The following is a 25,772-nucleotide window of genomic DNA, read 5'->3' on the forward strand; positions in this document are numbered from 1 at the left end:
CTACACAGATTTTTCCCTATGCAAACTCCTCCTTGAAATAGCAATCTAAACGGCTCAAGGTGCAGCTTTGAGCCCTCCATACCCACAGGTTCCACATCCACAGATTCAACTAACTACAGATCAAAAATATTCAGGGAAAAAAAAAAACAACTAAAAAAAATACAAATTTTAAAAACAATACCCAGTATAACAGCTATTTACACAGTATTTACGTCCTATTAGATATTACAGGTAATCTAGAGATTATTTAAAGTATATATGAGGGCTGGGCCCAGTGTAATCCCAGCACTTTGGGAGGCTGAGGCAGGAGGATTGCTTAAACTCCAGGAGTTTGAGACCAGCCTGAGCAACACAGTGAGACCCCGTCTCTACAAAAAGTTTTAAAAATTAGCTGGGTGTGGTGGCTCACGCCTGTAGTCCCAGCTACTTGGAGGCTGAGTGGGAAGGATCACCTGAGCCCAGGTTGACACTGCACTCCAGGCTGAGCGACAGAGCAAGACCCTGTCTCAAAAAATTAATTAACTTAAAAATAAAGTATATGGGAGTATGTGCATAGGTTATATGCAAATACAACACCATTTTATGCAAGAGACTTGAGCATTCTCCGATTTTGGTATCCATGGGGGATCCTAGAACTAATCTATAGATACCGAAGAACAATTACACTACAATACAGGAATTAATTTTAAAATAACACCTAAAGATAAACTCTTATTTTTCCCTCAATTTATTATGCACACAAACATTTGGAGTTAGCTACAGATCTATGGCTCTCTTAATATGACAATTTATTCACTGTTAAAGCTCTGTTTCCACAAACATTTTAACGTAAGCCAAATCTTGATAGTTGGACACATGGAATTTGAGCTCTGAGAGTGGAGGCAATGATTGAATATTCCGGACTTGTTTCCTGTCTTATAATTTGCAAAGTAGTGCAGTACTCAGATTGACCTCAGGGAGCTTAGAGAGGGGTGAGGAGCAAGAAAATCATATAATCAATGCAAGAACTAGGAAGTGATGTGAAGGGCATCAAGAGATCACAGCCAGCAGGGAAACCTGATCTGTTTTCAGTATTAATCACAGAAGGGACCCTTGAGCAAGTGGGCATTGGGCTGACATCTCCAGGATGAGTCGAGCTGGCTAAGTAATGGCAGCGTGGGCATTCCAGAAAAGAGAAAGGTAAGAGCAAGGGCCTGAGGCAGGCGCAGAGCCTCGTGGGGGAATCTGAAGCAGCTTCTGGGGAGTGAGTATGACACACACAGTATGAGACAGGAGTGGGGCAAGGGCTGGGTCGTGCAGGGCCTTGAAGGCCACATTGAAGTTCTAGTCTTTATCCTAAGGGCAAGGAGGAACAAGTGAAGGCTTATTGTATGTGGTCTGGAGACAGGTATGAAGGTGACCAGATGTGTATTTTGAAAAGCTTATTCTGGCTGTAGTGTGGAAAATAAACTGGAAAGAGGCAAGAAGGGGTTCAGGAAGGTCAGTTAGACTCTAACAACATTTTAAGTGAGAGACAATGGTAGCAAGGACTAGGGGTGTAGCTGTGGAGATGGATGAAGGGATTTGAGATTAGGAGATGAAATGCATGGAACTTGATAGGCTGCTATCAAGGGAAGGTGTTCTTAAACCCTAGGCTTTGGGCTACAAGACTGCGAGGACAGGCTCCCATTCACCAAGTCTGGGAATTTGAGAAGGGCTGGGTTTCAGACAACATGGTAGGTTCAGTTTGGGACATTTTATTCTGAGATACTTGGTGACCTCCCAGTGTGAGTATCAGAAAGGTGTTTAAAGTTCTAGTTCAGTAACTGAAACTATTACATGTCCACCCAGATAGAAGACTAACAGTTCCTTACAAATAATCTACAACCAGCAGAAAAAGAACTTGTTGAACGATGAAGTATTTTCATCATTGTTAGAAGTCATGAATTTCTAATAAAACTGCATAAGCAACATCTATAATAAAACAATTTCGGCCAGGCGCGGTGGTTCATGCCTGTAATCCTAACACTTTGGGAGGCCGAGGTGGGAGAATCATGACGTCAGGAGTTCAAGACCAGCCTGGTCAACATGGTGAAACTCTGTCTCTTCGAAAAACACAAAAATTAGCTGGGAATGGTGGCAGGTGCCTGTAATCCCAGCTACTCAGGAGGCTGAGGCAGAAGAATCGCTTGACCCTGGAGGCGGAGGGTGCAGTGAGCCATGATTGTGCCACTGCACTCCAGCCTGGGTGACAGTGCGAGACTCTGTCTCAAAATAAATAAATAAATAAATAAATAAATAAATAAATAATAAAAGAAGACCATTTCAAAACTATCTGTGTAAGTTCAACTTTTTAAAATATATCTTTCAAGAGAAAGTTAATTCCATCTACTATTCAAGATAAAAATTCTTTAAATTTTGGCATTCTAATTTAAACCAGTGTATTAGTCCGTTCTCATGCTGCTATGAAGGAATACACAAGACTTGGTAATTTATAAAGAGAAGAGGTTTAACTGACTCACAGTTTCACATGGCTGGGGAGGCCTCAGGAAACTTACAATCACGGCGGGAGGCACCTCTTCACAGGGCAGCAGGAGAGAGAATGAGTGCCAAGCAAAGGGGGAAGCCCCTTATGAAACCATCAGCTCTTGTGAGAACTCATGATCACAAGAACAGCATGAGGGTAACCACCCCATGATTCAATTACCTCCCACCAGGTCCCTCCCGTGACGTGTGGCGATTATGGGAACTACAATTCAAGATGAGATTTGGGTGGGGACAGAGCCAAATCATATCAACTAGGCAGCAAACAAGAAACTTCAAAATGGAGAAAGAAAAATAACTGTTTCTTAAAATGAGCAAAGCAGGGTCTTTGCATCACCTAAAAAGCATCACCTAAAAAGTGCACCAATTCACTAAAAGGTTTGAGTTAACTGTAAAGAAAAAAAAAAAGAATTAGATTTTATTGAAGATTTATGTCCCAAACACTTCAAGACACCCCTCACCCCTCATTTAATCTTCATGGCCCTATGAGGCAAGAATTATGCCTCCATTTTCTGAATAAAGAAACTGAGTCAGAGACATTGAATAATTTGCCTAAGGCATAACTACTAATAAGGGCTGAAATGGAAATCAAACAGATCTAGGCAACTCCTTTTACCAATGCCCAAGACAGGAAAGGAACGAAGCTGCCATTTCCTTGGTGCCAGTCTTCTGCCTTGGAGATCAGATTATGGGATGTTTACTTCCAGGTTTTTTTCTGTTATTACCTGCAATTAAGCAATTATGTTCTTAGTCTCAAAATAACCTTAATTTTTAAAGAACTGTGTTTGTCAATGCAATCCTCTCTGCTTCATCTTCTTAAAAGAGTTTTACCTAGACATATAATCATACCCCAAAAAGCTTTGTAAGTCTGGTTATAACTATTCGCAGAATTTAGATCAAAATGTAAACTGAAACCTGGAAAATACAAATGTTTTTTTCTATCAAATGCTACTGCATGTTTCCAAACCAAATCCACCAAATCCACTAAAACAATGATGAATAAACTAACCCTAACTTACAAAACATTTTTCAAAAGCAACTTATTTTCCTAAGGAAATAATGCTGGCCAGGCATGGTGGCTCACACCTGTAATCCCAGCACTTTGGGAGGCAGAGGCAGGCAGATCACCTGAGGTCAGGAGTTCAAGACCACGCTAGCCAACATGGCGAAACCCCGTCTCCACTAAAAATACAAAAATTAGCCGGGCATGGTGGCAGGTGCCTGTAATCCCAGCTACTCGGGAGGCTGAGGCAGGAGAATTGCTTGAACTTGGGAGGCAGAGGTTGCAGTGAGCCAAGATCATGCCACTGCACTCCAGCCTGGGCAACAGAGTAAGACTCTGTCTCAAAAAAAAAAAAAAAGAGAGAAGGGGAGGAGAGGGGAGGGGAGGGGAGGGGAGGGGAGGGGAGGGGAGGGGAGGGGAGGGGAGGGGAGGGGAGGGGAGGGGAGGGGAGGGGAGGGGAGGGGAGAGAGGAGAGGATGAGATGCTATCTGGTAAGGAACTTACCAGGCCACAAAAGGTTAACAACTTGAATTGTTAAATAAGGACTCTATGTGTGCTAACAGGAAATATTACAAGTCCTTACAGATGGTAAGTATGTGCACTGCCTAGAAATGTGTAAATGAAATCATGATAAATGAGGGGGAAAATGCAAACGAGTAAGTACACTGACTATACAATGTTTAAAAATGTAAATGAATGCCTGCTATGGTAGGGTCATATAAAGCTTAACTTTCCTCTATGATTTTTATATATACAGATGTATGTAAGTATGTACAGGTGTATAGGGGTGTGTGTGTGTGTGTGTGTGTGTGTGTAAAGCTCTTTGTTAATAAATGTTTAAAAGCCTATTCATTTTCCAGGAACCTAAGATAACAGCACTTGTCACTGCCCACCCACGGGCCAGCCCACGACACCCTGTCCTGGCTCAGACACCGGGCAAGGTAACTGAGGAGATACTGAAGAGCAAGAGGGTGGAGGTGGAGTTATGAAGAGGAGGGAGCAAGCGGGGCTGTCCTCAGGCAGGTCAGATAGGCGCCTGGTGCAGTAGAAAGAGTATACACTTCCAACTCAGACTGACCCACTGCAAACTCCAGTTCTGCCCCTCACCAGCTGTGTGACCTCAGGCAAATTACACAATCTTTCTGAGCTTAAAATGAGAAAAATAAAGTCTACCTCCTAGCATTTGCATGGGGAATGAAAGGAATTCTACAAAATTCCTGGCACAGGTGTCTCATTGGATGGCTAGTCCCTCTCCTTCCTTGATAGGTTTAGAGTCAGTTGCGTGGTCGGTGAAGGGAAAAGCAAGGCAAGAGTAACAATAGGGTATTGTGGGGATTAAAGGAAGATGTATGGCAATGGATCTGTCAACTGCAGCCCTATCCAAATACCGATTATTAATGTACTCTGGGACTCTGGAGTAATAGGAATAACTGCAGGGCTGAGCAGGTCACATGCAAAAAAATGTTTGAACAGCAGCAGCATCATTGGCAGTATTATACTGCTGCTTAAAAGACTTAGGATTTTGTGATTCAGTGTTTAAAATGACATTCAGAAGAAAAATCGCCTCAGGCCTACAGCTGCAATCCTTCACCCTATGCCCAGGCTCCCGTGTCTGGGATTCAGGGCCAAGCTGAAGCCAGCTGGCCTCCAGATGCAGTGACCACTCCAGGGAAAGCATTCGGGGTTGTCAGAGCTCATGGAGTGACTGCTGAGGGGTCGGTTCGTGCATCTGGAACAGTTGGGAACTACTGTCTAATGTCTGGCAGCCAGGTTCAGCACTGAGCTCAGAAGCTGCCCAGCGAGCCGGAAGATGCTCAGTTCTGCTTTGAACTGCGGCCAAAAGGCCAAGCGGTAACTTCATCTCTCCTCCAGGTCTTGCCGCAGGAAAACTGACAATAAGGAAAAAACAGATATGGTTGGGTCTCTCTCTCCAAGGGACACTGACACCAAAGTCCTAACTCCTCAAGAGGTCCTTCAGACAAATCTATCAAAATCTCTGCAAAGAGGCCTCACTGAATTCCAAGATCCCAAAGATAATTGTTACTCCTAAAATTTACTGTAGTAAAAATAACAGCAGGTCTCAGCTCAAGTGTTACATCCTCAGAAAGACCTTCCTGATTACCTCATCCTAAAAGTGGGGCCTCCCCATCCCCTTATTATCTTTTTAAAATTATTATTATTTTTTAAAAGCAGGATCTCACTCTATCACCCAGGCTAGAGTGCACTGGTGCAATCATAGCTCGCTGCAGCCTCAAACTCCTGGGCTCAAGCGATCCTCCTACTCAGCCTTCTGAGTAACTAGGACTACAGGCACACACCACTACACCCAGTTAGTTTTTAAATTTTTTAAATAGAGACAGGGTCTCGCTGTTGCCCAAACTGGTCTCAAACTCCTCAGCTCATGCAATCTTCCTGCCTCAGCCTCCCAAAGAGCTGGGATTACAGGTGTAAGCCACTGAACCTGGCCCTCTCTTTATTTTTGAGAATAGTACTGCCTGACATTGCCTACCTGTTACTTGTTGCCCCATAAGAAAATATGCTGTACGTGGCAGAAAGTTAGTTTTATTCACTGCTATGTCCCAATGCTGGCACTGAAATATTTATTAGTTTAATGAATGAATGAATGAACACTGCACATAATACCTAAGTAACCTGTTTGTGTCCTTTTTAGAAAATTCTATATAGTTCAGAAGAGGAATATTTATAGTTGAGTATATTTTACAAGTTGAGCATCAGATTTTAGCTTCCATAATGTAACATTACATCACTGTTGCTATGAGAAAGTGAAATCTAACTTAAAACTCAGATGTCACTACTCAATGGTATCCTTTCCAGGAACAAAAGCCTTTCTAACTGAGGACTGTAACATGGTAACTCTCTCTTCCATAGAACCACTTTGTATAACGTTGTTTCTGCTGGGAATATACATTTATTTTAGGAAAGGGAAAATCCAATCCAGTTGCTGTATCAAAGAAAAGGATCCTTCCAGAAAAGGGAGGCATACTACTTCTGGGTGGTGGTAACTTCTCATATCTTGATCATACAAATAAAGGCTCCTCTGCAGGATGCAATCTACCAGGGGTTTGGAAGTAGAAATCAAAGGGCTGTTGCCACCAAGAGGACTGCAGTTTCAGACCTGTGGTGCCAGGGCCTGCCTCTGAACCAGAATCATCCTCCTTCTAGCCTGTGGGAAAGTACAGCAAAGGACTTAAAAGCAGGACACATCAAACATATGCAGTTTTCATAAGATACTTTGTTAAAAACATGTATTCACAAATTGTGTGACACATAAGACAAGCATGCAATGCCTCCTTCATAACTAATGTAAAAAACAATTTGGCCAGGTGCGGTGGCTCATACCTATAATCCCAACACGTTGGGAAGCCAAGGTGGGAGGATCACTTGAGGCCAGGAGTTTGAGACTAGCCTGGGCAACATAGCGAGATCCCATCTCTAAATGTTTTTTTTGTTTTGTTTTGTTTTTGTTTTTGTTTTTTGAGACAAGAGTCTTGCTCTGTCACCCAGGCTGGAGTGCAGTGGCACGATCTCAGCTCACTGCAACCTCTGCCCTCCGGGTTCAAGCAATTCTTCTGCCTCAGCCTCCTGAGTAGCTGGGACTACAGGCACACGCCACCACGCCCGGCTAATTTTTGTATTTTTAGTAGAGACGGGATTTCACCATATTGGCCAGGCTGGTCTCGAACTCCTGACCTTGTGATCTGCCTGCCTCAGCCTCCCAAAGTGCTGGATTATAGGCGTGAGTCACCACGCCTGGCCAAAAATTTTTTTAAATATAAAGCAATTTCTCTAAAAAATTAATTTCAAGCTATAAAAACCCACAAGGTCAAAGGTTAAACCAGTCTTTTGACTCTCAGGGGAAAAAAGCATATGAATAACCAGGGAAATGAATACAGAGTTGGTACTGCTTTTTCAACAATAAAAATAATAAAACTGCTATTAGACAAAAATGTCTTCTTCAAAAAGACCCTTGGGGGAAACACTGGGCCTCAGTTCCTGATGTGAGTGGGAAGGTGCATCTTTTGGAAGCGCTACTGTTAGGCTGTACGAGTTTTAACACTCAAGGGAAAAATGGTGTCTGTAACAGCAGCAAATTTTCTCTTCAAAACTTTGCATCTTACTTTAAATGAAGGGTTCTTAACATATGCATGCATGCAAGTTTCGGTCTGTGTGTACATGTGTGGATTTCTGCGGAGAGAGTTCATAGTGTTCAGAGTCCTAATGGCGACTATGTCCCAAAAGAAGTTAAAACACCACTCTTTTTTTTTTTTGAGATGGAATCTCACTCTGTTGCCCAGGCTGGAGTGCAATGGTGGGATCTTGGCTCACCACAACCTCCATCTCCCGGGTTCAAGCGATTCTCCTGCCTCAGCCTCCCAAGTAGCTGGGACCACAGGCGTGCGCCACCATGCTCGGCTAATTTTTGTATTTTTAATAGAGATGGGGTCTCACTATGTTGGCCAGGCTGGTCTCGAACTCCTGAACCTCGTGATCTGCCCACCTCGGCTTCCCAAAATGCTGCAATTACAAGCATGAGCCACTGCACCCAGCCAAAACACTACTCTTTTAAAGGGTGGCAGAACTTTAGCCTTTGGATTATTTTGGGAAACCAAAGTTTTTCTGAGCTGCCTCTAAAGAATTCTGTCAAGCTGGGAGCTACTTGGGGTCAAAAACCTTTTCCCAAGAAAAATCCTAGGAAGCTTGAGAACTAACACACAATTGTGTGGGTGTGGACCTCTCATATCCCTGGAATGCCTAACAACCTGCTGGGCCTCATGGCTCAAACAGCCCCTGACATCTAGACAGCAAGTCAGTAAAGTGTTCACTTAGGGTTTGGATTCTTGAATTTGCCTCGCACTCATGGATGTTGACATTGTCCAGAGCAGGCTTTGACATTTCATAAGCTACTATTTTTTCTCAGAAATGCATTATTTTCTCCAGTTTCCCAAGAAAGATCAAAATTAATGCTGAGTCTTTGATGCTTCAGTACATCACTCAAAATGCAGGGCACATCTCCACAGAAACTTTCCTCCCAGGCAAGCTTTTTTCTTCAACTGGGCATTTCTGCATTAAAACGTAATCCTTTAGTCACTGTTCCCACTGTCCCCTGCCCCCTCAACAAACTGTATCGCAGCTATTTAAACATTTTTCAATATCTCGTAAGAATAACACGCACATTTCCCCCTCCCGTTTAAAAAAATATTATTTTTTTTTCTTTTGACAAAATCCTGTTCTCTGAGTGTTTTTTCAAATATGGAAATTTAAGCATGATCTAAATTACATGAACTCTCTACTCCCCATAACCCTGCCTGCTGGACCTGTTGTGATCACATATCTGTTTCTACAAGCCACAGAAGAAAGTGACCTTGTTACTCTAAAAATCTCACTTTCATTACAACTCTACCCCATTACCAATATTCTTTCAGACATATGGCAATTTTGGGCCTTTCTTTAAAAATGTGGCCAAAGGTAAAATAAAATGAAAGGCTGAAAAATGACTGCTTTCTGCTTGCTGTCCTAAACTACAATCTTCTTCCATCATTTTTTTCTAAACCAAAAGGTACCAGTCTATTTGGAAAATAATCAGTTTTATAAAAGGTACCCTTACACTATTATTTTTACAATGACTACATGTATGGAAGGAGAAATTACAATCTGCTGAGAAAACTGCAAAATAATTTCTAACTCTTTGCTATAATTTGACAATTCCATTTTACGAGTCTAGAAAATGTATCATTGCAAAATGTCTCAAACCCATTATCCTAATTGAAATCTACTTAAATGGAATAGTTAGTTCCTTTTCAAGTCACATAAAAGCACATATAGAGCAGAGATCCTTCCTATTAAATCAAGAAAAGCTATGCCTATAAAGTACATGACATCTAAGCAGTAAAGATTTTAGCCTCAAAATTCCTTAACCATTTATCATTGTGTATGTGCATGCTCATCTAGAGACCTTCACCTGCTGCCATAGATACAAAATCGAGGATTGAACAATGCTCCTTTAAAGATAATAATAATAAAGTCAAGAAAAGCAGACATATTATATTATGGTCATCTAGCTAGATTTCACTGCCCAGTTTTTGTTCTCCACATATTTTATTGTTTTCTTTTTAATACAATGAACCTTTTTCACTTTTCTGATCCTAAACCTTTGACTTTGGAATATACTGCATATTTTGATGGTGCTCCATTAAAATGGGTCCGTGTCATAGGAAGACAAACCAACTGGACAAGAGGGAAGGGAGCCCCCAGGCACAACAGACAGCAAAGGAAAGCCCGCAGACAGCTGAGAGCTAAAGCCATCACCGCCTCTGTATTTAAAATCCACAGTGCTGACTCTTCATTAATTTTAGATGAAATTCCACAGTAGGTTTTCTGTAATTACCAACAGCTTGCATTACTTGCTCATGAGACAGCTCTATCAATAAAGAGATCCGGTTTCTTAAGCAGAGTCTCCCAGATCAAAAGCCCACCTTCATGTGAAGATGTGTGCTGCCAATGGTCTAAGGAGTCCTCAGAAGCAATACGGAAAGGAGGCCTTCCTCCAACACCCTTTAAGAGCCAGATCCCTGACCTCCTCCTGAGCACTAGAGGCTGAAATTCAGAGAAAGGAAGAAGCTTAAATGGCCAAAGGCAGAAGATGACCATTCTTGACTCTAATTTAAATTTCTGCTAACAGGGATCTGCTGCAATCATGCATATTTGTCACCAGCGTTGTCCTGTTTTTTTTTTGACGGAGTCTTGCTCTGTCTCCTAGGCTGGAGTGCAGAGGCATGATCTTGGCTCACTGCAACCTCTGCCTCCCAGGCTCCAGCAATTCTCCTGCCTCAGCCTCCTGAGTAGCTGGGATTACAGGTGTGCGCCACCACGGCTGGCTAATTTTTGCATTTTTTAGTAGAGATGGGGTTTCACCATATTGGCCAGTCAGGTATCGAACTCCTGACCTCGTGATCTGCCCACCTCGGCCTCCCAAAGTACTGGGATTACAGGTATGAGCCACCACGTCCAGCCTACCAGCATTGTCTTAAATATTGGGCCGCCCCCTGGAAGAATGCTTTCTGAAAGCAGTAACTTCTGTCTTTAAAAAAAGGTATATAAAACAATCATACTTTCATGAGCAGAGCCCACCATCACAGGACACGCATGAGGTTCGTGAGGAAAGGAAGGAGTCAGTAACTGCCAACAGCAGATGTGTGTTCTCGGCCAGCTGGAGGTTGCACGAGGAGAAGGCTGGACTTCTGGGCTAAAATGGGCGAGCTGAGGCCCTAAGGCCTTCCAGAGAAGGGCAGGATCCACCTTCCAGAGTCACAGTACTGGGAGGACCAGCCTCCTGGTGCTCTGTCTACCTCAGGGACCCCCTTTTCTTGCTGCAGACAAGAATCATGAGACCTAACAGAAAAGCTGATGACAGGGAACAGACTATTCAGAATACAGAAAAAGAAAGAAGGCGGCAGCTGGGCGTGGTGGCTCACGCCTGTAATTCTGTAAGCCCAGCACTTTGGGAGGCCGAGGCAGGGAGATCACCTGAGGTCAGGAGTTCGAAACCAGCCTGACCAATATGGTGAAACCCCATCTCTACTAAAATTACAAAAATCAGCTGGACGTGGTGGCAGCCGCCAGCTACTCGGGAGGCTGAGGCAAGAGAATCGCTTAAACCGAGGAGCTGGAGGTTGCAGTGAGCTGAGATCAGGCCATTGTACTCTAGCCTGGGCGACAGAGCGAGACCCTGTCTCAAAAAAAAAAAAAAAAAAAAGGAAAGAAAAGAAAAGAAAAGAAAGAAAGAAAGAAGAAGGCAGAGGAGGAAGAAGAGGAATAAAAAAGGCAAAAAAGAGACTCCCTGTGAAAACTCAGTAGGGTACTGGTCAGAACAAATTAACTAAGAGAACTGAAGGATAAAATATCCTGGCACAGGATACCTGGCTAGGAAGACATGTATCTCCAATACTCTCCCTCAAAGGTCTCCTAGGATTTGAGGGGAGAGGGGCTAGCAGTGAGGAAAGAGAATCTCGGGGCTCCAGGGATGATCTGGTTTGAGCAGTGAGGAGGCGGCCAGACTTGCACATGGACCCCCGCGCGGGGAGCCTGCAGTTCGCTCACCGGTGTTGTCTGTGCTCCAGGTTCTTCTACTGTGAACTGGTCTCTCTGTTCTAAAAAGTTGGCTTTAGAGCTTTTTAGATGAGAGGTATGAGAGATTTAGACCTGAAGTTCCTCCTTAACCTTTCTCAGTTGAGGGCTTTTTGAAAGCCTGATGAACATCAAAGACCCCTCCCCACCACACAAATATACATACGCAAATATCCACAAGAGTTCTGCACTCGATTTTCAAGGAGACACAGATATTTCTCTTCCCCCTCCCCAAGATTAAAAAACCCAGACGTACAGAATTCATTACACTGTTTTGAATAGGAGGAGTAGGGTTTTAATCTACACCCCTTTGGATGGTGAGTGCATGGTCCTAGGGCATTTGGGCAAGACAAAGATAGCATGTGAAGTCTCACTCCAGGAAGAGGACAGCCTTCTGGTGCCTCCCAAAGCTCTGCCAGCAATTTTACTCCTGGAACCAAGACTGTAGTGGGAAAACAGCTGGTTACTTTCTAGTCAATAAATAACCAATCTATTGAAAAACAAATTGGCCGGGCGCGGTGGCTCACGCCTGTAATCCCAGCACTTTGGGAGGCCAAGGCGGACGGATCACGAGGTCAGGAGATCGAGACCATCCTGGCTAACACGGTGAAACCCCGTCTCTACTAAAAATACAAAAAATTAGCCGGGCATGGTGGCGGCACCTGTAGTCCCAGCTACTGGGGAGGCTGAGGCAGGAGAATGGCGGGAACCCGGGAGGCGGAGCTTGTAGTGAGCCGAGATCACGCCACGGCACTCCAGCCTGGGCACTATCTCAAAAAAAAAAAAAAAAAAAGAAAAAGAAAAACAAATTATAATTGCAAAACATACCTAAGTGCTTTATGTTAGTGAGAGAAAGAATTAGAAATAATCAAAGAACAACAGAGAAAGAGAGAAAAGAAAAATTGGTACACTAATTTATAAGCTATTAATTTGGGAGAAAATAATCTATTTTATAAGAATTTCCCATGCTTAATGCTACTTAAAGAGTTAAAATACTTGTTTTAAGATTCTTTAAAGACCTTCCCTAAAAGGAAACACAAGATGGGTAAGGATCTCATTTTAAAGATTCACAGGAGGCTGACTCTCACCAGTGTCTGGAACTGCCCACTGACTGTCCCCAAGCATAGCCACTGCCTTCTAAGCAGTGTCATCTGCTGAATGCTGAAGGGATCACTGGATAACCAGTCCATATTAACTAAATGCAGGTATAGCCTATTTTATAAGCCCTTCATCAGGCCTCAAAGAATTTGGCTTGAACTCATCCCAGTGGTTAGATGAGGGTTCCCACGCCAAATTCTAGGTTTCCTGCTTGTCTGTCAGGGACCCTCCCTCTCTTAGCAATAGCATCACACTTGAAAAGATGCCCCTGTGTACCCACATTGACAGAAGAAATAAGAACTAAAGGGTTGGCCAGGCGGGGCTCAACCCTGTAATCCCAGCACTTTAGGAGGCCAAAGAGGGTGGATTGCTAGAGATCAGGAGTTCGAGATGAGCCTGGCCAACATGGCGAAACTCCATCTCTACTAAAAATACAAAAATTAACTGGGTATGGTGGCGCATGCCTGTAATCCCAGCTACTTGGGAGGCTGAGGAAGGAGGATCACTTGAACCTGGGAGGTAGAGGTTGCAGTCAGACGATGTCGCACCACTGCACTTGAGACTGGGCAACAGGACAAGACTCTGTCTCAAATTAAAAAAAAGAAAAAAGAAAAAGGAAAAAATCTAAAGGGCTGACCCCAGGCACCTGCCCCCTTACCTACTGTTTACTGCTGTAAGAACAGGAAACCAAAATCTCTCATTCCAACTTTAAATACCGACTTAAGCACTGGTATAAACCAGCTCCTAAAACAGAAAAACATCCTTTAAAAAAATTCCTTTTTTCCTTAGCTTGAATAAAGCACCCATCTCACTCAACGTTAACCAATCGACAGTACAGCCTGCTCTGTGCTTACTCAGCAGTGTGTAGGGTGAGAGGCTAGGACATTCCACTGGAGCACTGTGGGAAGGAGCTCAGGAGGAGCTGGAAGGCAGTTCTGAGAGGGAAAACGGAGGCTAATGGTTCAGTTCTGTGGCAGAGCCCACAAAATGGCTAAAATTCTTACAGACCATAATAAGCTAGGTTTTAGAAATAGTGAAATTAGAAATTTCTGGAAGGCTTCTTCGGAGCTGTGGGTCAACAAATATACATATATATTAAATTTGTTTTCAATTTTATTTTTTGAGATTAACACTTCGGCATAAAAAAAATCATACAGACTTCTGGAAGGACCTCTTAACCATCCACCCCAGAAAATTCTGGGCCCTGCACTTGCTACATGTGCTGCCAAAACAACTCTATCACCTAACTCGAAAACTAAACTCAAGATGTGTGTTTTTCCCCTTCCCTAAGATTTTAGTGCCTCCTGAAATAAAATTCACTTCAGGCTATTAGGCCTCCTCTGAATACCACTCTCCATCACGGTCAGCCTTAAGACGAAAGCTAGGCTGACCAAATGAGTTTGGTTTCTGGCTCAGAGCATGATCAATAGCCATTTCTGCTGGGAGTTTTAGCCTTAAAAAAAAAAATTAATGTTCCTGCTTCACTATTAACCTACTCCATCAGGATCGAATACCACTCACTGTATCCCCACAGACATTAGCCTACCCTGGGAAATTAAAACAAAAGCAATTCCTTTCCCACGGGTTTTCAGCTACTGACTTATTTTCCATTTCAATCTTGCCCCTGAACTTAGCCGGGCAAAGAGGCTCAATCCCTGAGGGCAGCTCCTGCCAGGCTTCCTACAGCAGTTTCTGCTCCTAACTGTAGGTGAGGGGGATGGGAAACTGGGATGGCCACATCAGATCAGCCACTGTCAGGGACTAACCGTCAAGCAGTCACTTCTAACACCCATCCAGGCACTGAGGATACCAAGATGGCTCCTGCTCCAGGTTAAGTGGAAGCATTTAAGGAAACATTAATAGAAGGTAGGAAATGCTCAGCCATTAGTGAGCAACTTTAGTGAGCAGGTGCCAGCCGGCCTGCCTGACCAAGAGCTCTGTGCTTACTTCCCTGCCTCAGTCACAAGGTCCCTTGCCCTCTGGATGGCTTTTCCTCATTTGTCATCATTAAGTCCAACACACACACTTCCCTCTACCTGCTCTCAGATGTAAAATTATCAGCAAGGTAGGGTTAGAGTTTACCGCATAGTCCACTTGTAATAGACTTCCACCTTATACAAACATCTGCACGGTCTACTACACTTGCCGGAGGCCTACTTTAAAATCTGTCTATGGAAAATAACACTGTCGTTTCGGTCTGGCAAGCAGCATCCTACAACAACATAACTTGCTCCCCTCTCACTATTTTTTTTTTTTTGGCAGGGTCTCGCTCTGTTGCCTGGGCTAGATAGAATGCAGTGGCACCATCTCAGCTCACTGCAACCTCTGCCTCCCAGGCTCAAGCGATCCTCCCACCTCAGCCTCCTAAGTAGCAGGGACCACAGGTGCACGTCACCATGCCCCACTAATTTTTGTTTTTGTTTTTTATTTTGTAGAGACAGGGTTTCACCATGTTTCCCAGGCTGGTCTTGAACTCCTGAACTCAAGGGATCCACCTGCCTCAGCCTCCCAAAGTGCTGGGATTACAGACGTGAGCCACCAGGCCCAGCTTTCCCCTTTCCATCATAAAAGGAAATGCTTTCCACCAGGTTTCCATGATCAGGACACACAGAGTAAATCACTTACAGGATTTTCTTTTGGGGCTAGGTGTACCCCATAGTACTTTGCTCTAACTCCAATCCTAACAACCATCAGATCGTATTTGCCTGCCTGTGCTGTTAAGGTTTCCAGCACATGGGGGCATGAGCTGCTCACGTTCAGGCATGAGCTTACAGATACCGGAGCCCCCTCCTTAATGGTGTTCCCAATCAGCTTTGGTGCTAGTTTCCACTCCAGAGCTCCAAGGCACCACCTTGGTACCTAGAATGCTACTAAGTCACACAGGTCTCCTCATTATCCGATTCTGTGATTTTCCTGTAGACTTTTCTCTAATTACTATACATTAATACAAATTTCTAATTAATATAAAGCTTAAAGCCTTCTTAACTTGCAGTCTCCCAGAAAACACATCGCTTTAGTCTTCACAAAACATCTCTCTGGTTACCGGTGGTGCTGGTCTGGGGAACCAGTCCCTTCCTTCCAAAAGAACATTATCTCGGCATCAAGTCCTTCAATTTCCTATTCATAACTTCAAAGTTCCCGGGGAAGACCTAGGTTTCTCCTTTTTCCTTATGACATGTCAGGTGGACCTGATGGGCACTGGCAGGCTCCCCCACTCATCTGGAAGCAGCCCTCAGGAAGAGAGAGAAGGGGGAAGTCTCCCCATCTGCAGGGTCAGGTCTAAACACAGCTGTCCAGCTTCTTTCCAACAGGGAATCTAGCAGCAGCAGGAAGCCTCCCCTGCGCAAGGCACAACCAGAATTCCCTCTTATTACTGCCTAGAGCCCTTTTTAGTGTCCACCAGGTAGTACTGGGGCCTACTCAGAAACACTTGGCAAACACCCCCCACAGGCAAAGTACTCTAGCTTGCCGATGGCAGTGAAGGAGGTCAGAGGGAGGAGAAAGGTGCAAATACGAGCAGGGCAGAACCCCTACCCTCCAGGAAGACAGGAAGACTGCTGCACCTCTAGCTGTGGGCTGTATATGGAAGACTCCAACCTTAAGGTCTCAAAATGGAGCCTCATGTCAGTGCCTCCTGAGGCTGGGAGCAGAAAATCCATCCAGACAAGAGGGTCAGCCTCAAATCCCATCCTTGCAACATGATGGGCAAATGCCTTTCAAGTCTGGGACAAGGGCATGGAATATGCTTTCTCAGAACATGTTTTTGTAGGATGCTCTAAACCCTCGGTACCGTTTTTATGATAGATCCCTGTGGACTCTTCCCCCCCATTTCCCTTCCTGGGTTATTCTCTAAAAACTACTTAACCTCTCCAATAAGCCCAAGGTGTTTTCATCTGTTTTTGAGGTGTCACCCAGGCTGGAGTGCAGTGGTACAATGATGGCTCACTGCAGCCTGGACCTCCCAGACTCAAGCAATCCTCCCACCTCAGCACCCTGAGTAGGACTACAGCTGCACTCTGCCATGCCTAATTTTTAAATTTTTTGTAAATAATTTAAAGATGGGGAGGGTCTCCCTATGTTGCCCAGGCTGGTCTTGAATCCTGGGCTCAAGTGATCCTCCCATCCTAGCCTCCCAAAGTGCTGAGATTACAGGCATGCATGACCCACTGTGCTCAGCCATATAACCCAGTTTTCAAAAGAATTCCTCAGGTTGAGTTTCCCTTGTTTTCTAATGTGGTTTGCACTCTTTCATTCATTCACCCCGAAAATATTTAAGCAGCATGTCTAGTGGGTCAGATACGAAGCTAGGTACTGGGTAGATAATGCGGAGCAAAACCAACAAGGTCCCTGCCTTCCTGGAAGAAGGGGAAAAGCAGGTGTCTACCACAGAGTTATGTAGTAACAAACTGTGATGAGTGCCACAAAGGAAGAGAGAAAATGGGGGTGGGGGTGAGGTGGGGAGTAGAGCTGTTTCCTGCAGAGGGTTCAGCTCCTAAAAAGTCTAGCTCCCTTCCAACTGGGAAGAGAAAAGTGGCCAGTGTGCCTGGAATACAATAAACCGGGAGAGAGAGAGAGGCCCAGGCTGGAGAAGGCAGGAGGGGCTAGATCACACAGCACCTAAACATGTTCAGAATGTAGATTTTATCCCACAAGCAACAAAGAAACCTTCAGAGAATTTGAGCAAGGATGTGACAGGATCATGTTAGAACTATTTGTTATTTATTTGAGACAGGGTCTCTGTCAACCAGGCTGGATGCAGTGGTGTGATCACAGATCACAGCGGCCTCAACCTCCTGGGTTCGAACAATCCTCCCAGCTTAGCCTCCTGAGTAATTGGGACTACAGGCACAGGCCACCACACCCAGTTAATTTTTCTTTTGTCTTTTTTTTTTTTTTTATTTTGTAGACAGGGTCTCACTATGTTGCCCAGGCTGGTGTTGAGCTCCTGGGCTCAGGCAATCCTCCCACCTCAGCTTCCCCAAGTGTTGAGATTACAGGTGTGAGCCACCATGCCCAGCCATGTTAGGAATTTTTAAAAGACCACGCTGACTGCCAGGTGGTGACGAGATTAGAAAGGAGTAGAAGTAGATGAGGGCAGGTCAGTGAGGGGCTGCCAGAGCATTCCAAGCAAAAAGATGGTTGTTTAGACCAGACTAGAACAGTGGCAGAGAAGCTTGAGAGAAAAGAACCATCCAAGAGACATTTATAAGATAAAAATCAGCAGTACTTGGTGCAGGACTGGATAAGGGTGAGTGGAGGGAGGTCGAGCTTGCATTTGCAGTGAGGAGAAATGTCAGTTACCTCTGGCAGAAAGCACAGGCTGAGCAAACTCTGCAGTTCACTGGCACTGCACTTCCCTCGGCACCTATTTTTCAGAATTTCTAGAAAAAGTTCAAGCCCATCTCTTATTTACTCCTAAATCTATTCCAGAAACTGTCATCCATTTTAAACACATTTATCAAGCATCTACTATGCTCCGGGGATAGACAGGTGACCAGCAGCTCATGCTCTCTGCATCTGTCTTCTTTGAGCCCCTGGGTGTTGCCTAGAGGCGGCCTCTAAACCCTCCTGGCAGCAAACACAACTCCCAAAGCTGAAACTTCATACAAGTTACGTTCTGAAACCTTCATACAAGCCACTTAACAGACGCCTCTCTACCTCTTAGAGACATTCCGCAATGCAACAAGCAGCTTGAGTTCTTTTCACTCAGAGATTCACTCCTCATTTCATAATATTCTGAGCCCCAGGAGACATCATAGCATCAAATTAAAACTCCCCAGGTCTTTGAGCCTTGCTCTTGAAGGAAGATCACGAGTCCCACCAGGCAGTTCTTCCTTCTACTACATAATCAAACTCCTTTTCTGTAAAATGTACTGAGTTTGGAACCTACATGCGACTTGTGCCCTTTGATTTGTAGCCCAGATTAGTTTGTGCTGGGTTCTATCCCATGACCGGGAATGGTGGTTTAATAAACCCTGGAGCTATACCGTCCAATATGGGCACATGGAACTATTTAAATTAAAATTAAAGTTTCGGTTTCAGCTTAATTAAAATGAAAGCTTCCAGCTCTCAGTTGCACTAACCACCTTTCAAATGTTTAATGGTCTGTTGTACGTACCATGGTGCACAGAGGCACTGCTACAGGGTTGTTTGCATGTTTGATTTGAATTTCCCCTTTAAAAAATAAAAACGAAATTCAACATATAGAAACTTTCAACATATTAACTTGTGTCCTGGTTCATGCTACAAGTGAATACTATAAATTGAACTTAAAGTAACATACGCCACTAAAATACTGCTTCTTAATCAGTTTCACAGTTTGGGCTTTGTGTAAAATTCATTTGCTAAGAATGTTTGAAAATAATCTGTGACTTCATCATGGGCTCATAATTTTATAAGCCACTGTGGACAAAGACTGCCCTTTTTTGTTTGTTTGATTTCTAGAGACAGAGTCTCACTCTGTCACCAAGGCTGTGGTGCAGTGGTGCCATCATGGCTCACAGCAGCCTTGAATTCTGGGGCTCAAGCGATCCTCCTCCCAGCTCAGCCTGCCAAGTAGCTAGGACTACAGGTGTGTGCCACTGTGTCTGGCTTTTTTTTGTTTTTTTTTTTTTGTTTTTTTTTTTTTGTAGAGGCAGGGTCTCACTATGTTGCCTAGGCTGGTCTCAAACTCCTGGCCTCAAGTGATCCTCCACTTCAGTCTACCAAAGTGCTGGGATTACAGGCATAAACCACAGCACCTGGCCTTTTTTTCTTTTTTTTTAATGTACCTTGCACACTGCCCAATACAGTTGCCATTTAGTAAATACATAGACTAACTGGTCATCTTGAAAGCACTCTTAATTTTATACGCCTACTTCTCATAGACAAGTCTATAAGAGGTTTCCACTAAATGTTCATTTCAGATTCTGAATTTCAACTACCTAACACCAGTCCTATGATTATGCAGTATGCAGGCATTTTTTTCTCTAGAATATCTAGCAAATGATTTTATAGTCCAAAGACACATTTATACTGTGACAGAAAATCCATCAACAATGCTTCATTGTGGAACTATCTTGGAACGAGATTAGCAAAAGTTGATAATTATCAAAATTGAGTAATAGATGCCTGAGATCCATTATATTATTCTTTACTTTTGTGTATTTTTTTAAAAAATGTTCCAGAGTAAAAGATTTTTCTTTTTTTTTTTTTTTTTTGAGACGGAGTCTTGCTCTGTCGCCCAGGCTGGAGTGCAGTGGCGCCATCTCGGCTCACTGCAAGCTCCGCCTCCCGGGTTCAGGCCATTCTCCTGCCTCAGCCTCCCCAGTAGCTGGGACTACAGGCACCCGCCACCACGCCCAGCTAATTTGTTTTTTTGTATTTTTAGTAGAGACGGGGTTTCACCATGTTAGCCAGGATGGTCTCAATCTCCTGACCTCGTGATCCGCCCGTCTCCACCTCCCAAAGTGCTGGGATTACAGGCGTAAGCCACTGCACCCGGCCAAGATTTTTTGAAAAACTTAGTCAATTATATACAAATCTGATGAGGCCTCACACAAACTTTACAAGATAATTATAACTTTAACATGGCTGGGTTCATAGCACTTTACTGACTATCCCAAGTCAGTGACCTGTTATATGAAGTCCTCTCCTTGTATGGTCCTGAAGTGTGGTTGTTCCTTTGAATGGGGAAACATCATCAAATCTCATTGGAGATGGAGTTCAGGCAGGTTTTGCACACAGCAACTCCGAGTTGTCATGTTTGACCACCTGGCTATAAGGCCAGTAGTATCTGTCTCCTCTCATCAGGAAAAAAGGCTAAAGATCTCCTGCCCGCATCCAAACACTAAAGCAGACAACTGCAGGCAGGAGCAGAGGAACAGCTGCATCCGGTCCACCTTGCTCCACACTGACCACTGCCCCCACTGCAGAGATGCCTACAGGTAGGGCCAAGTCTTCCAGGTACGGGTACCGAATGCTTAGCACACCACAGAAAGCCCAACACAAGCTACCTTAGAATGCCTCCATGGATACACCTACTCAGCTGTCTTAGTTTTACCTTCTGCCCTATGGTTACACTACACATAGAATCATGGGAAATGCTGACTAAGAAGGGGAGCTCATCCACTCCAAGTCAAGTTCCCCACGGCCCTGAGAGTCAGCAAACCCCACCGACAGTCCTTTCTGTACATGCCAGTTATGGCTTTCAAGTCTCATTCAACCCTCATAGCTTCTTGGAGGTGGGAAAATGAGGCAAAAGAGGTTAAGAAACTTCCCGAGGCCCCTTGAGCAGCGTCTGGTTCCCGAGCTCCTGCTCTCCCTGCTACACTATGCTGCCCTGTGACATGTCCTCTGCAGCCTGGCACCTTCTGAGCCTGCCCTTCCCGTATTCCCCTCTCTGCCCCTCTTCACAGCTGGCAGACATCCACGTTGCTCCCTCTCTTGAAATGCTCTGCCCAAAACCCCCAGTTGCTGGTTTCTTCTTTTTCTTTCTTTCTTGGTGCCCTGTTCTTTTCCTTCAGAGGAAGGAGATTTTACACATATTACAATCCAATATATATGATGCATATGTCTACTGACTTGTTTGTTGTCTAGACTAGATAATGCGCTTTGTGCAGGAGGGAACCACATCTGTTTTGCTCCCCATCAGATTTCCAATGCCAGGCACAATGACTGGCCCTGGTAGATGCTCAAATATTTGATGAATGATGATCATTGTTCAGTCAATCCTTTCAGTAAAAAGATTTTTGAATTCTCTATTTCGAGCCTAAAATAATAAATATAACCATCTATAAGGATACAGCCTGAAAGACAGCATTAGGTCCAAGAAAGGACTGAAAATTGAATAAGAAAACAAGCCAGCTTATGTCAGCTTTGAACAGCAAGAGAAATGAAACTTATAAAATGCATATTGGGATTCCGAAAGGTTATCTGCAGGAGCAATCCAACGGGTGGGTTTTAATCTCAAATCCTAAATAAGCTTATGATTGAAACCAGCTCCTCTTGCCCAGTGCCGCTTTCAACTGTTAGAATAAGCTGGGGAGGCACTTAATGCGTTTGTCGCAATAATCTTCTTAGGGAAAAGCCCTTAGAACCAATATTCCAGGCAAATCCAGCAGACAAAGGTTACCTGGTTGTTTCAAAGCCCACCCACATTTCCCATTCTCCCAGCTTCCACACAGAAAGTTTAGATTCTTCTCTCAATAGTCCCATTTATGCTCACAGTGACCTGGCATATGGCTTTTGTTCACCAAAGAAAAGCCTTTCCTTTCAAGGACTTAAGTCTTCTGCAACTCCCGTAAGAGTTAATTCTTTAAATTTAACAAAGTTCTCCCAATACAAGTATTCCCCCACTCATCTGCAGTTTCAGTCACCCATAGCCAACCAAGTTCTGAAAATATCAAATGGAAAATTGCAGAAATCAACAATTCATAAGTTTTAAACTGCATGCCATCCTGGGTGCAGGAAGAGCTGTGATGAAATTTCTCACTGTCCAATCCCATCCTGCCCAGGATGCGGATCCTCCCTTTGTCCAGCAGATCCACACTGTAGGTGCCACCTACTCATTAGTCACCTTTAGCTGTCTCAGTTATCAGATCAACTGTCACGATATTACAGCTCTTGTGTTCAAGTAACCCTTATTTTACTTAATAGCCCCAAAGCACAAGATTAATGATGCTGGCAATTTGGGTATGCCAAAGTGAAGCTATAAAGTGCTTCCTTTAAGTGAAAAGGTCAAACTTCAAAACTTAGGAAAGGAAAAAAATCTTGTACTGAGGTTGCTAAGACGTATGTTAAGGACGAATCTTCTATCTCCAAAATTGTGAACGATATGTGGTTGTTATAACTGTTCTTTCCTTTTTTTTTTTTTTTTGAGATGGAGTCTCGCTCTGTCACCCAGGCTGGAGTGCAATGGCGCAATCTTGGCTCACTGCAACCTCCGCCTCCCAGGTTCAAGTGATTCTCCTGCCTCAGCCTCCTGAGTAGCTGGAACTATAGGTGCACGCCGCCCTGCCTGGCTAATTTTTTGTATGCTGGTAGAGATGGAGTTTCACCGTGTTGCCCATGCTGGTCTGGAACTCCTGAGCTCAGGCAATCCACCCACCTTGGCCTCCCAAAGTGCTGGGATTACAGGTGTGAGCCACCACACCCGGCCCAACTGTTCTATTTTATTAGTTATTATTGTTAATCTCTTACTGGGTCTAATTTATAAATTAAACTTTATTATAGGTATATACGCACAGGAAAAAAACATGGTGTATATAGGGTTCAGTACTATCACTGGTTTCAGGCATCCACTGGGGAGCAACATAAGTCAGCGTCCTAGGCCCAGCTACCAGTCCTTGACCTTGCTGTGTAATCTTGGACAAGTTATTTAACCTTTCTGAGCCTCAGTTTTCTCATCTTAAAATAAGATTCATAATAGTACCTACTACTCATAGAGTGGTGTAAGGTTTCAAGGTAAGAACAGTGCCTAGCACACGATTCCCCGTAAATGATAGTTACTCATATTGTTATCACCTGCCTATTGTTTTAGTTTTTCAAAGCACTATCACAAACACCTGAGACTTCAAAAGTCCTGAATACAATCATCTTCTTTCAATCATTTAATTTCTCAGAGTCTTAGATTCATAAACTCATATAAACTATGAGACTGCTGGCAGTGGGGGATGGCACTAAGAAATCAACTCTTCTTTTTTGAAGAGAGACTTTTTTTTTTTTTTTTTTGAGACAGAGTCTCGCTCTGTCACCCAGGCTGGAGTGCAGTGGTACGATCTCGGCTCACTGCAACTCCACCTCCTGGGTTCAAGCGATTCTCCTGCTTCAGCTTCCCAAGTAGCTGGGACTACAGGCATATGCCACCACACCCAGCTAATTTTTGTATTTTTAATAGAGACAGGTTTTTACCATGTTGGCCAGGCTGGTCTTGAACTCCTGACCTCAGGTGATCCACCCGCCTCGGCCTCCCAAAGTGCTGGGATTACAAGCGTGAGCCACTGCGTCCTGTCCTGGAAGAGAGACTTTTAAAAGTCCAAATTAGTGAAGTGATGTGCAGTTGGTAACCTTCCTCACTACGCACTGCAATTTTGGGTAATCCACGCAAACACTGGGAAATATGTCTCTGATGATGAAGTGGGGATGACAGGTGAAACTGTCAGGACTGTAGCCGCCCGACTCCAAGTCCAGTGTTCTGTCCACCCCACCAATGCCAGTCAAGGGCTTCTGAACTTTTATGACCTCCTAGCATCCCTCTCATTAATGGTGCTTCATGGACATTTCACACAGTGTAATTAAGCATTATAAGGAGTTTGGAAAGGAGCAACACAAAATCTTGTATAACCTATGAGTTGCTTTAAAACTCATATGTAAGAATATTCACAACAGCATGGACTTCCAGTCTTCTTATAACAATATTTACTTTAAACTTGGGATTTAAAGTTGACAAAGACCTTAATGAATAGGAAGACAAAGGGAGCTGTCTGTCCATGGCTCGTTAGCTCCTGAAGTTAATGCTTCTCACAGGGACAAGAGTCAGCCAAAGGATAGTGCTCTAGGCAAACTGGAAAATGTTCCCCCATCCACAAATCATGGATTATTCTGGGCACTGAGTGGCAAATCTTACCAGATGCTTCCCAGCTTTTCCCAGTTAACCTTCATCCTGTCAGTGGACAGCATGACCTGTTATTGGGTGCTCACTAGAACCAGGGACATGAGTGATCTCATTTAATTCTTACAACTACCTATACATAATATACTCCCCTAGTTCATCTGAGAACATTGACCATGAGACACACTGTTATTTTATGTGCCAAAAAAGGAAGCCACTGCCGACTACAAGTCTAAGACCCCATACGTTACAAGATGCTTTTTTTTCCCCAGGAATGTTAAGATTACATAAATTACACTGTCTTGGCATTGTTGAAATGGGAATATTTTCCCACTTTACAGACAAAGAAACTGAGGTACACAGAAAGAGAAAGTAATTTACCCTTAAGGTCACAGAGCTGGTAAGCAGAGCACAAGGATACAGACCCAGTCAGTCCAGTCACCTTTCCATGGCAGTAAAAGATTTCCCAACAGCCTCCTGAATTACTCAACACTGCAGTGGGCAGAGAGACAGACACTGGCATCTAACTCTGGCTCCAGCAGGAGCACAGGAGCTCATTAGTGCAGCAGTTCTCTGACTGTCTCTGAACCTGACCGCTCTGAACATGTCCACTGAAGAGGGCACTGCAAGAGACATCTCTAATAAAATGTAATTTCTCGGCCGGGCGCGGTGGCTCAAGCCTGTAATCCCAGAACTTTGGGAGGCCGAGACGGGCGGATCACGAGGTCAGGAGATCGAGACCATCCTGGCTGACACAGTGAAACCCCGTCTCTACTAAAAAATACAAAAAAACTAGCCGGGCGAGGTGGCGGGCGCCTGTAGTCCCAGCTACTCGGGAGGCTGAGGCAGGAGAATGGCGTGAACCCGGGAGGCGGAGCTTGCAGTGAGCCAAGATCACGCCACTGCACTCCAGCCTGGGCGGCAGAGCGAGACTCTGTCTCAAAAAAAAAAAAAAAAAAATGTAATTTCTCTCCAGGGAAAAACAACGTGGTACAATGGAAAAAGCATGTTTTGTTTGCTTGGACACAGGGTCTCACTCTGTCATCTAGGGTGGTCTCAAACTCCTGGCCTCAAGTAATCCTCTTGCCTTGGCCTCCCAAAGTACTGAGATTACAAGATGTGAGCCACTGTGCCTGGCCCAAAAAAGCATGTTTTTTGAATCAATGTCCTAGACTGACATTCTTGCTCCACCACCTAACCAGCTTGTCACCTTAGGCAAGTTACTGATTTGCTCCGAGCCTCGGTTTCCTCTTCTGTAAAATGAGGCTATCACACCTCCCTTAGAGGGCTGCTCTAGGACTGGAGAGGATATATACACAAGGGGCAGAAAACAGTACCCGGCTGAGTAGGAACTCAACAATGCTCTCTTTTCTATACTAGTCTTCTGCCTTGGGACAGAATCAAAGAATAATC

General features: G+C 44.1%; 1 protein-coding gene across 9 annotated transcripts in view; it reads right to left on the reverse strand.

The window, feature by feature from the left end:
- LOC105468995 (testis expressed 2) overlaps window positions 1-25,772 on the reverse strand; it is a 124,465-nt gene that overhangs the window by 96,111 nt on the left and 2,582 nt on the right. The window contains exon 1 of one of the 9 annotated variants that reach the window (XM_071083447.1): window positions 3,140-3,258. The exons of the other annotated variants lie outside the window; for them this stretch is intronic. The gene's annotated coding sequence lies outside the window, so the exon portion shown is untranslated. Of the gene's footprint in view, window positions 1-3,139; window positions 3,259-25,772 lie in introns of those variants that run through there. 9 annotated transcript variants of the gene reach the window in all.

This window comes from Macaca nemestrina, chromosome 17, assembly GCF_043159975.1.
Source record: "Macaca nemestrina isolate mMacNem1 chromosome 17, mMacNem.hap1, whole genome shotgun sequence".
NCBI classification, from domain to species: domain Eukaryota; kingdom Metazoa; phylum Chordata; class Mammalia; order Primates; family Cercopithecidae; genus Macaca; species Macaca nemestrina.